Source organism: Aptenodytes forsteri, unplaced genomic scaffold (assembly GCF_000699145.1).
Source record: "Aptenodytes forsteri isolate BGI_AS27 unplaced genomic scaffold, ASM69914v1 Scaffold273, whole genome shotgun sequence".
NCBI classification, from domain to species: domain Eukaryota; kingdom Metazoa; phylum Chordata; class Aves; order Sphenisciformes; family Spheniscidae; genus Aptenodytes; species Aptenodytes forsteri.
The window spans coordinates 3,998,669-4,008,637 of NW_008795041.1; positions in this window are offsets into that span (position 1 = coordinate 3,998,669).

A 9,969-nucleotide genomic window follows, 5' to 3' on the forward strand; every position below is an offset into this window, starting at 1 on the left:
CCTTTGGCCAGTTTGGCTGTGCCCCCTCCCAGCTTCTTGTGCACCTCCAGCCTTCTCAGTTGGTAGAGCATGGGAAGCTGAGAAGTCCTTGACTCGTGTAAGCACTACTTAGCAACAACTAAAACATCGGTGTGTTATCAACATTGTTCTCATCCTAAATCCAAAGCACAGCACTGTACCAGCTACTAGGAAGGAAATTAACTCTATCCCTGCTGAAACCAGGACACTGGGATATGGTTACATATAGCAACTCTTTTACCAACATAAATGATTTCTTTTTTTGAGAGAAGGATATTTTATACTAATTTACAGTATAGTTTTACCACTGAATCTGAATTGGGAGCATTGCAGTTACAGTATATTAGTATTCTTACACTAGTGTATGCATGACAAATAATTCTGGAAGCATTAATTACTTCTAAACAATCGGCTAGGAACCTTGATTCTTCAGCACACCAGCAAACTCCCAATGACAGAACAGTGCAACCAGCACGTAAATCGTAAGGATTACTTTCTCCCAGAAGATGTAAGATGTGGTTTTGACCAGACAAGAGTGTTACTGTTCTGCAATATGCACAGAATCTTATTAACCTGGCTGAGAAGATAAAAGGAAAAGCAGTACCACAGTTAATGAATTTTAATAGAAAGTCTATATATATTTATTCTTTTAAAAATGAAGGAAAAGGGAAAGATTTTTTTTTTCCACGATTAGCCAAAAGACAATTAGAGGAGTCGTTCCAAAACCAGATACATTTTTCTCAACTGAGTGTGACATTTCAAGCTGTTGATAGACCTTTACTTCGCTATTTCTGCTTTTGCCCTAGACGCAGTGAATCAGCTTATGACTGATTCAAGTGAAACAACAAACATTAGAAACCTCACTACTGCACAGTCATTTTGTCCTCTGTACTGAGACCACAACCTGCATTCCTATGTCAGCAGCTTCCCCAGATCCCATTTAAAATATCCTGTTAACATAGAGGTGTTTCTTCTTTCTCCTCTGTGTTTCCTCTGCTCTTCCTTAAACAGTATTTGTCTGATCTTGGTTGAACAAGACTATTCTACTGAAGGTAAGAGAAGTCAAAGCCCACGTACATTGACATGACTTAGTCTAAGAGTATATACTGAAAACAAAGAGGAAGAGTAATTGTTATTACTGAGAGGTAACACATTGAAAAATCTGTCCTACGAGGAGCTCAGTATCAGCACATTACTATTTGGGAAGAGGGGACAAGAAACACCATCTTTCAGCTCATAATTGTAAGAAAAGACCATGTGCTCAGTCCATCAATAAACATGTGGCCCCAAAACACATTGAATATTGCCTCATTTTCAGCCTCAGTTCATATTTTGTCACTTTGAGCTGATGTGAGCATTCACTTTAGTCGTTTTGCATTTACTTATAGTTCAACTTGTAGTGCTTATGTAAACCTCTCACCTTCTTTTGCCCCTTCAGATTGCACTCATCTTTTGTTCTTCTCATGCCATATCCTTAAGAGCTTATGATTCATAGGATGTTTCTCCTACAACCTTCTAGGCAACTCTTTTCATATGAAATATTTACACAACCTGACTGAACATGGGAACAATCATGGTGACACTTTCCCCAGTGTCTCCTATTCATTACTGGGGATAATGGTCTAATTTTACTTCCATTAAAAACCAGGTATCACCTACAAGCAACCGATTTCAGAAGGCGAAAATTCTAATATATTCGGGTTCACTTACAGAAAAGTATGTACCTGTAGAACAGCAGTTAATCAAATGAGGATTTACAGTAATTTAAGCAATGTTTTATAGCAGAAATTTCATTTGTGTTTGTTACAATACTTAATCAGTTCTCAGGAATGCTCACTTCATCCCAGCCTTCTGGATCTTCAGGTTGATGAGATCCAACCTGAAACAAATAGTTTTTGTTGATCAGAAAAAGAAAGCCCAACAACAGAGAAGCCTAGCCTTGAAAACTATTCATGCCATGCCAGGAGGTGTTACATCCTCTGTGTTAAAAACAAACATAAATCCAAGTTGCTAGAGCTGTAAGAGAATAGAAATGTTTCAATTGCAGTGAAATGTTAGGCAGGCCAAGGTAACCGATACTCAAAAGAACACTTTCAAAAAGTGGTTCAAGCACCCCTCAGGTTTAGTTTGTATTTAACAAGAGTATTAAATAAAGTTTCCTGGAGAGTAAACAAAATGTTTCAAAGCTTGAGAACTAAATCAAGAGGCTGCCTGTTTATTACTAGACCTCTGGGAACTGAAGCAAGCGCTCTTAGATCTGCTGTGGACTGGCTGTGCTACGCATTTCAGGGCAGGGCAGGTTTTGAACCTGCTAGTAGAAAGGAGGGCTGGAGAAGAGGCTGGTGATCTATTTCTGAGAGACCATAAAAAAGGGAGCCTGAAGCGGTAATGTGCTGCCATATTACTCCTGTCACACAGCTATCATGCAATAATTAAATGAACAATATGTGCCAAATAGATTAAATCAGGACCTCCTGTTTTCTTATAATGAGGTGATCATTTCTTATTTCTCGTCACAAACAGAAAGAAAACACAAAGAGGTAAAGCCACATCAGATGCCTTCCCTCAAAATCTCTTGAGGAGACATACAGAGAGAAAACCATCATCTGAAGTGAGTAAGACCTAAACCAAGAGATACCCTTGGAGAGGGCTATATAATCACGCACCAGCAATGCTGAGCATTCCTTCAGAGGTGAAAAATGAAAAGCCACCCACTCCTGCCTCAGGCCCACATTCACCACAAGCATCATGATAACATAAAGCAGTGGCAGAAAATGCTAACTGGAAAAAGAATAAACAACGACAACTAATGCTCTACCGAGGCCTGAAATGAGACTGGAGAATGATCAGAGAGATCACTGTTGCAGCCCCTGTTGGGAAATGGCCTTCCATGGTCAGCCACTTTTCTCAGCAAGGTTCAAATAGCCTTCAGACAAAAAAAGAACAGCTTCTGGAAACCTGAGTTTTCATTAGAGAGGCAGGAGATGTAATATTAATGTCAGCAAGCAATAAAAACCAGATGGAACTGAGCACCTTCTTCTTGAGCAGGGGTGGAGAGATGGTCCAGGAAACCCCCTGAGGAGCATCCTGGGGCCATCGTCGCACAAGCTTCCCAGAGAGAAGGGAATATGCTGGGCGTTTCACCCCAAATCCCCACACTGGGAGGCAGCAACTAGGTAATCCTCCGTAGAGTTACAACACACCCTAATATCAGAAGGAGCACAGTATCAGCACTGGCTCTGGGTCTTGCGGAACGTCGATGCTGTTCTGTAGCTATAAGCTGACAGCCCGATCAAAGGATTCGCAAAGGCATTTTAGCATCTGCAGCATCCATTGATCTTAGCTGGACTTTTGGCTAAAGAACTGAGAAAACGAGGCCAAAGGACAGTTTGTGAACAGCATAGATATACCTCCAAATGAAGGAGACAGATGTCTTGTCCGCTCTGATGACTGCTACCTTGTAAAATTTCCTTTTCCTTTTACTCTGTCTTTACCAATAGCAAAGGCTCTGAGGGCTTTTCTGTTGATTTTTCTTATTTTTTTTTTTGTTTTGGGGAGGTGTTAAATTACAATTTCATAGATCAATAAGAAGTCATTTTGCTACCTATCATTCCATGTGAAGGGTCGGTACAAAAATGAAACCGACAAAAAAAAGAAATATGTTATTTAAAGATACCTTCTTAAAGTAATGAAGTTGAGAAGCTGCTGCAGTTACCAGTTGACAGATGTGTAGCTCTGAAGAAAAGCTAATTAATACAGTCAAATAGCTGTACCTTCTGGTCCTTATTATATCCAGTTGTGGACAACACTTCCAGGAATATCTCATTTCCTTTGTCATCCTAGCTGAAGGGGGGAAATGAGCTCTGATTTAAGATCCTATTTCCCAACAGCTACTTCACAAACTAGCTACTATACTTAATCAACAATGAGGCTATAAATACGCACACCTTGTTATTTTAATGTTTCACTTGATGAAACATAAGAAGCCACTAGTGGACAGCTAGAATAAGAATGAAGGATTACTGCGGTAGCTCCTGGATGACCTGATATAATGTAAACTTGATGATAGAGTCAAAACTGGGGGGAGGGCAATATTTCACTTTGCCAGGTTTCAGTGACATAGACCTCATCAGGGACATTATCCATGATGGAAATGTAGATACGTTGCGATTTATTAGGTAAAGACAGGCCGTTTAATAAGGAAACAAAAGAAATGATAGATTGAAACAGCAGGGTCCACCGCTTCTGACTAGGCGGACTATCCCAGGAAAGAATGGCTGATAGACTTTCATGAAAGATGCGACACCGCATTTCCTCAGCCAAGTATGACGTATTCCAATCCAAAGGGACCTTTTGCACCTGAAATATTAATGAGAGGCATCTGAAAACAGAAGATGAGAGCTGGCTGCACATGAATGAAAATATTACGACAAATATGCCACTTATAGGTAAGATATATAGATAAAATGTAACTTCGGGAGTAGGTTACAAAAGTATTCACAAGTAACAAACCGTTTTCTACAGGAAATTAAGATGGATTGAACCAAAGTTAATGTCCAGAACATCTCTTCAACATGCTATGGCATCAACACTCAGCACTGTTGCTATAGCAGAAGAGAGGGTGACAACGAAATAAAAAGAGACAAAAAGATCAGTGAAAATGATCCGCCTCCTCCCACACACGCCTTTATTACAGGATTTTGCTTCAGAATGTGGCTGCCCTTCTGTATATATTCACATGAATTGAGGAGACAGGGTTTCAAGGGACAGAGCAAATAATCCGTTCTATGAAAACAACTTGCACAGCCTTAAATTTGTTTTAGCTAGAATGGGCTGGAATTTCTTCTATGAAAAAATGGCAAGTGCTTAAAAAGCCCCACCTTTAAGAGGGAAACATCAGGTTCAATGAAGTGTTTTTTCCCCAAATGATACATTCTTTTCTTGTGAACCTAAAGGAAGAGAGAAAAAGATTTCACAGTAGCCAGCCACACAGGGACATGATTCAGAATAGGGATGGGAACACAGATCTCTCCAAACGCTCCCGAGTGTGCTAACCACTGAGTTACAGGCAGCTCTCTTCTGATCCATGCTGGGAAGAAAATACATTCTGAACTATTTCAGAAATTCAGGCTATTTCAAAGTACAGGAGTGCTATCATCTAGCAAACCCTACTCTGTAGTCCCAGAGATAGAGAAAAAGGATCAAAGCTATTCCAAAATCCACTGTTGGCTGTGTAGCATCACATCATATATTTGTAACACTTGCACGGACATTCTCTAGAAAATCAGCAGTAACCCCTTTGGAAATCAATTCTTTTCTCCTTGTACCACAAAAGAGCACAACACATTTTAATACCTTTTTGGTGTATGCAAATCCTTCCCTGTTGGGATTTAAAAGAGAAATTAATCCCAAAACAGTGATTCCGGTACTATTCACAACCCTCCCATAAACTCCCCAGCACTGTTTCCGGAGTAATTGACAATGCAGTTACATTGTTGGTGATATAAAAAGGGCTCTACTGCAGTATTTCTTCAGTGTCTTGTGACTTAAGTGCAGCAGGTATTTGCTGAAGCAAATAAAACTACCCAGTAAATCCTCTGTAACATTTTGGGGTAGGGAAAAGAGATAGTATTTTCAAATAGCTGCTAGTGTAGAGCTGTTTTCATGACCCACCTGGGAAAAAAAGGCCATAGCTAAACTGGGTAAGACGACTTCACTTAGTTTCCCTGCAATAAAGATGAAATCATCACTGGGTAACAACACACTGAATTTTAAACTAAAGTGCATGGAAAGGATATTTTGAGGGGCATATATATTTTTTCTTTCCTGCTGATCAACAAGTCAAGCACTCTATCATCAGAGTTCATGATTGTAAATGTAAAGTGATTTAAACCCCAGAATTCACAAGAAGTCACAGGAAATTTTGCTTCCTTACCATTACATTTTCAACAGGTTGGCAGCGTGGCAGAGCCTCGATGCTGAATTGCAAACATCACATTTAAAAATTCCTGCCTGTGCAGCACAGAAGCATGATGCAGAGAAGTTGGGCAGGGGCTGTTATGCAGTGATCTGGTATCTGGGCCAATACCTAGTTCATCTGCAGACCTTTGCATCTATTAAGAATAATAAATATTTAAAAGCTCCACCACCAGCTCCAATGGGAAAGAACACAGAGATCTGATGTTCTGATTTGGCTTCTTATATAGCCAATCTTGTATAACACCATGGCAGTTGCTGCCAACTGCACTGATATTACCAGTCGTTGAAATAGCAGATAATGTTCTTTCTGATGATCATTACCAGAATATGCATAACACTGCACGGGTACTCCTATTGAGCGTAAGGCTAAAATGCTGGCTCTAATGGATGCAGTAGTATTGTCTTCAATGGGATCAGGATATCCTTAAATAATTATTTTTTTTTAATTTAGCTATGAAGAGTCCTGCAAACACATGTCCTACTGAACCTGCCCTTAACACATTCAATATAAAAAGCCTTCATATTTGTTGTGCTTCTTCTGGTGTTCAAAATAGAAGCAAAAAAGAGTCCCTTTATCCAAGCTTGGCCATACCTAATTTAATTTTGCTTGCATCCTTCTGAGACCATCCCACACCCTTGCAGACAGGATGCAGTTAACTATTAGCATCTGCCAGAGTGAATCAGCAGGATCTGTACAACTTCTCACTGCAGATTTCCAAGCACTGCAAATCAAGGAAGGCAAGTGAAAAATCCCTGGTTATATGCATTATTTAGACAAAGTCTAAGTGCCTAACAAGAAGCTGGGTCGGTTTTTCTGAAAAAAAAACAGGGTAATTAGCATATGCCAGCGATCACAAAAGTATATTGCGTCCTTCCAATACATCACAGGGACACCAGCAAAGCCCAGTAACAATGGTGAAGAACTATACGAGCAACATTTCAAAACTGTTAGGTTATATAGTTGCTTTTTCTCCTCAAGTACATAATTGCCATTATTAATAATTTAATTAAATAAGTGTGTTATGCATAAAGGAATTGATTTTTAGTTAGGAATAAACATCTCTCCTATAAAACCTTTGGAAGGGTTTTTTTTGGTTTGTGTGTGTGTTTTTCCAGTGGAATTTTTATAAGCACAGAACTAGAGATGACTCAGAATTTTTATGAAGAGAATTGGAATAAATATTTGTGATAAGACAGAAGGGACAAGTTTATTGCAGAGTCCCACAGTTTTATAAAAAATGCTAATGCTGGAGCTTGTGGAACTCTGGACGTTGTATTAGCAGGCAGAGGCTGGGAATACTAATCACAGAAAACTTGCAGTAAATCTGAGAGATAAACAACAGGGTCAGGGAATGAAAATTGCTGGCAGATAAGCTTTGTGCCAGAAATGTTTTAAAGATGGTAAAAAAATGTTGCAAAACTGCACGAAATAATGGAAGAGGGCATCACTTTCTTCCCTGAGAAATCTGTTCTCATTTGGGCATGAATCACTGCGTACTTGAACGTGAGACCCTCTTCTCCCAAGCTGTAAGTTACACAAGTACAGTATCACTCACGCAAAGCACGTGGACCCAACCACTAGCAACAGCTGCCAACAAGTCCTTCATGGAATTGCTTCCTATCCTGTTCATACAGGAAAAGGTGGCAACATGCTGAACCTACGTATGCCCTTGATCAGCAAAAAGGAGAAGCTGTCGCACATATGTGAGCTTTTTCCTAAGATTTACTTTTAAAAGAGTATCCCCACTATGCTGTTGAAAAACCATAGCAGAACACAAAGAGGCAAGGAAACAACATGAAAGTTATGTGCATCTGAGCAGTTTGAAAATAGAAATGCCATGGCAATTACACTTACAATGAAAACCACGGCAATTAAATCACTTTGGTGAACGCAAATTAATTATTACCATTTTCTTCACAGAGTCACTGAATTGAAAACAAATGAGAAAAGTTTAGGTTTGTAATCAACAGAGAAAAAGAAAGGATGTGACTGTATTAGCTTTAAATTACTTCTGTTGTTAGACAGACGAGTTGTGCACTAGTACAAGATACCTGAATAAATAATTTGCATAATTTCCAAAAAAGCATGTGAAATTATCAGAAGTCAAGAAAAGCATATGACTTTTTTACACCATTTCAAGGTAATGGGCAGGAAAATAGGAACTGCAGGCTTTACTCTCAGAGCCTTGTGGAAAAAAACAAACAATGTCAGGATGAGAACTGCTGGATGATTTCATAATTAAAGCTGAAGTCCAGAAGTCTTTGCTATGAAAATGCATAATTTTTTGGAAGGACCAATAAGTTGTTACTCCAGCTGATGCCCTCACTGCTAGAAACTTGCATTTCGGTCTGCAATTCCCAAGCTTCAGCTTTCAATCCTCCATTCCCAATGCATCTCCTAAATTCATCGGACTTTTACTGTGAGACAGCTTCTTGCTACATAGCCACTATGTCTACCTTTAAATGTCCTCTGCAGTGAACTGGATTTATTTTTTCTCTCTCCTTGCAAGACAGACTACGATGAAGTGGCAGAAAAGAGCCTTGTAGTTTTCTTCTGAACTCTTCCCAGCTAGCCAACATGTGGACAACGCAATTGCACAGAGTATTCTGGCAGTACTTTCATTAACGCCAAAACAGTAATAGCATTGCTATATTTTCATTCAATATGTAGCCCACTGAAATTTGCTAGGACCCCATTTGCCATTTCTGGCACCACCCCGTAATGGGAGCTCAATTCGAGCTCGCAGTCACTGCACCTCCCGAGACCCTAAGCGATTGCCCTCGAGTCAGCCCAGCCACACCAGGCAAGCGAGCACTGCTCGCTGGTGGGTGTCCCCCCATTCTGGCTGCAGTTCACACGTCGTTTTGCAGAGCCCAGCTTCTCCCGTAATGACCCTGGTACTTCTAAATAACTCCTCTTTTTCTTAACTCTTCATTAACTTCTTGTTCTCTGAAACTTCGTCAGCAATTATTTTGTTCAACGCTGGTAAAAATTTTTTAAAAAATTGCAGACAAGAATGTGGGCTTCCTTACCCTACTGTCTTCATCTCCCACCCTCACTAAGGACAAGCATAGCTATTTCAAACTGAGCATCAGAACTTGCTCATTGAAACAACTTAATTATTACATTTTAATTCATTTAATATATGCTATATTGATTTCACTTGGCAGTAATTATTTTTCTAATCAGAATGTTGCTCTGCCAAAAGTCAGATATTTTACTGGAGTCCGTGACAACAGTGTTGCCTTTATCAAACAGATTCGTAATTTAATTAAAACTGACAACAAAGAAATAAATTAACTGTTTATTATAAAACTATGTTGAATAGCGTTCATTAGCATGAAGGGATTACGGCTTACATTGATTGTTATCAACCTTTTCATGATTTGTTGAGAACTGATAAAAAGCTAACCAATTTAAAGCTACCTAGCACAGCTTGTTAATTTATAAACATACAGGCAGAACATTAGCTTTTATTGTGTCCCCTATATCTTCTGTAACACTCCTAGAGTTGCTGAACTCGAGTGGTTTGGAGGGCTCTTCAGACAGTTCATTCAGCACTCCTGGCTGCATTGCAAAATTGCAGTGTTCAATTTCAGCAGCGGCTGCTTACCAACAATGCTGCTTACAGACACCCATTTCCAGGCACTTGCTCTTCCCTCTGGGTGCTGACATTTGAGTTTGTGCATTTGCCGACTATGTGAAGGAATGAGAAGACACAACACTTCTGTTCTTATAAGGGAAACAAAACACAACATATTTCAAAATTTTCAAACGTAAGTAAACTACCAAAATTCAAATCAGTAAACATTTTCTTTCCTTTCTTGACAGTACTTGAAGAGCAGTGAGTAGTTTTGAAAAGGGAAAGGGAAACGTAGATTTGAAAGAGGGAGGGGAAGGGAAGGGAAGGAAAGGAAAGGAAAAAGGAAAGGAAAGGAAAGGAAAGGAAAGGAAAGGAAAGGAGGAAAGGA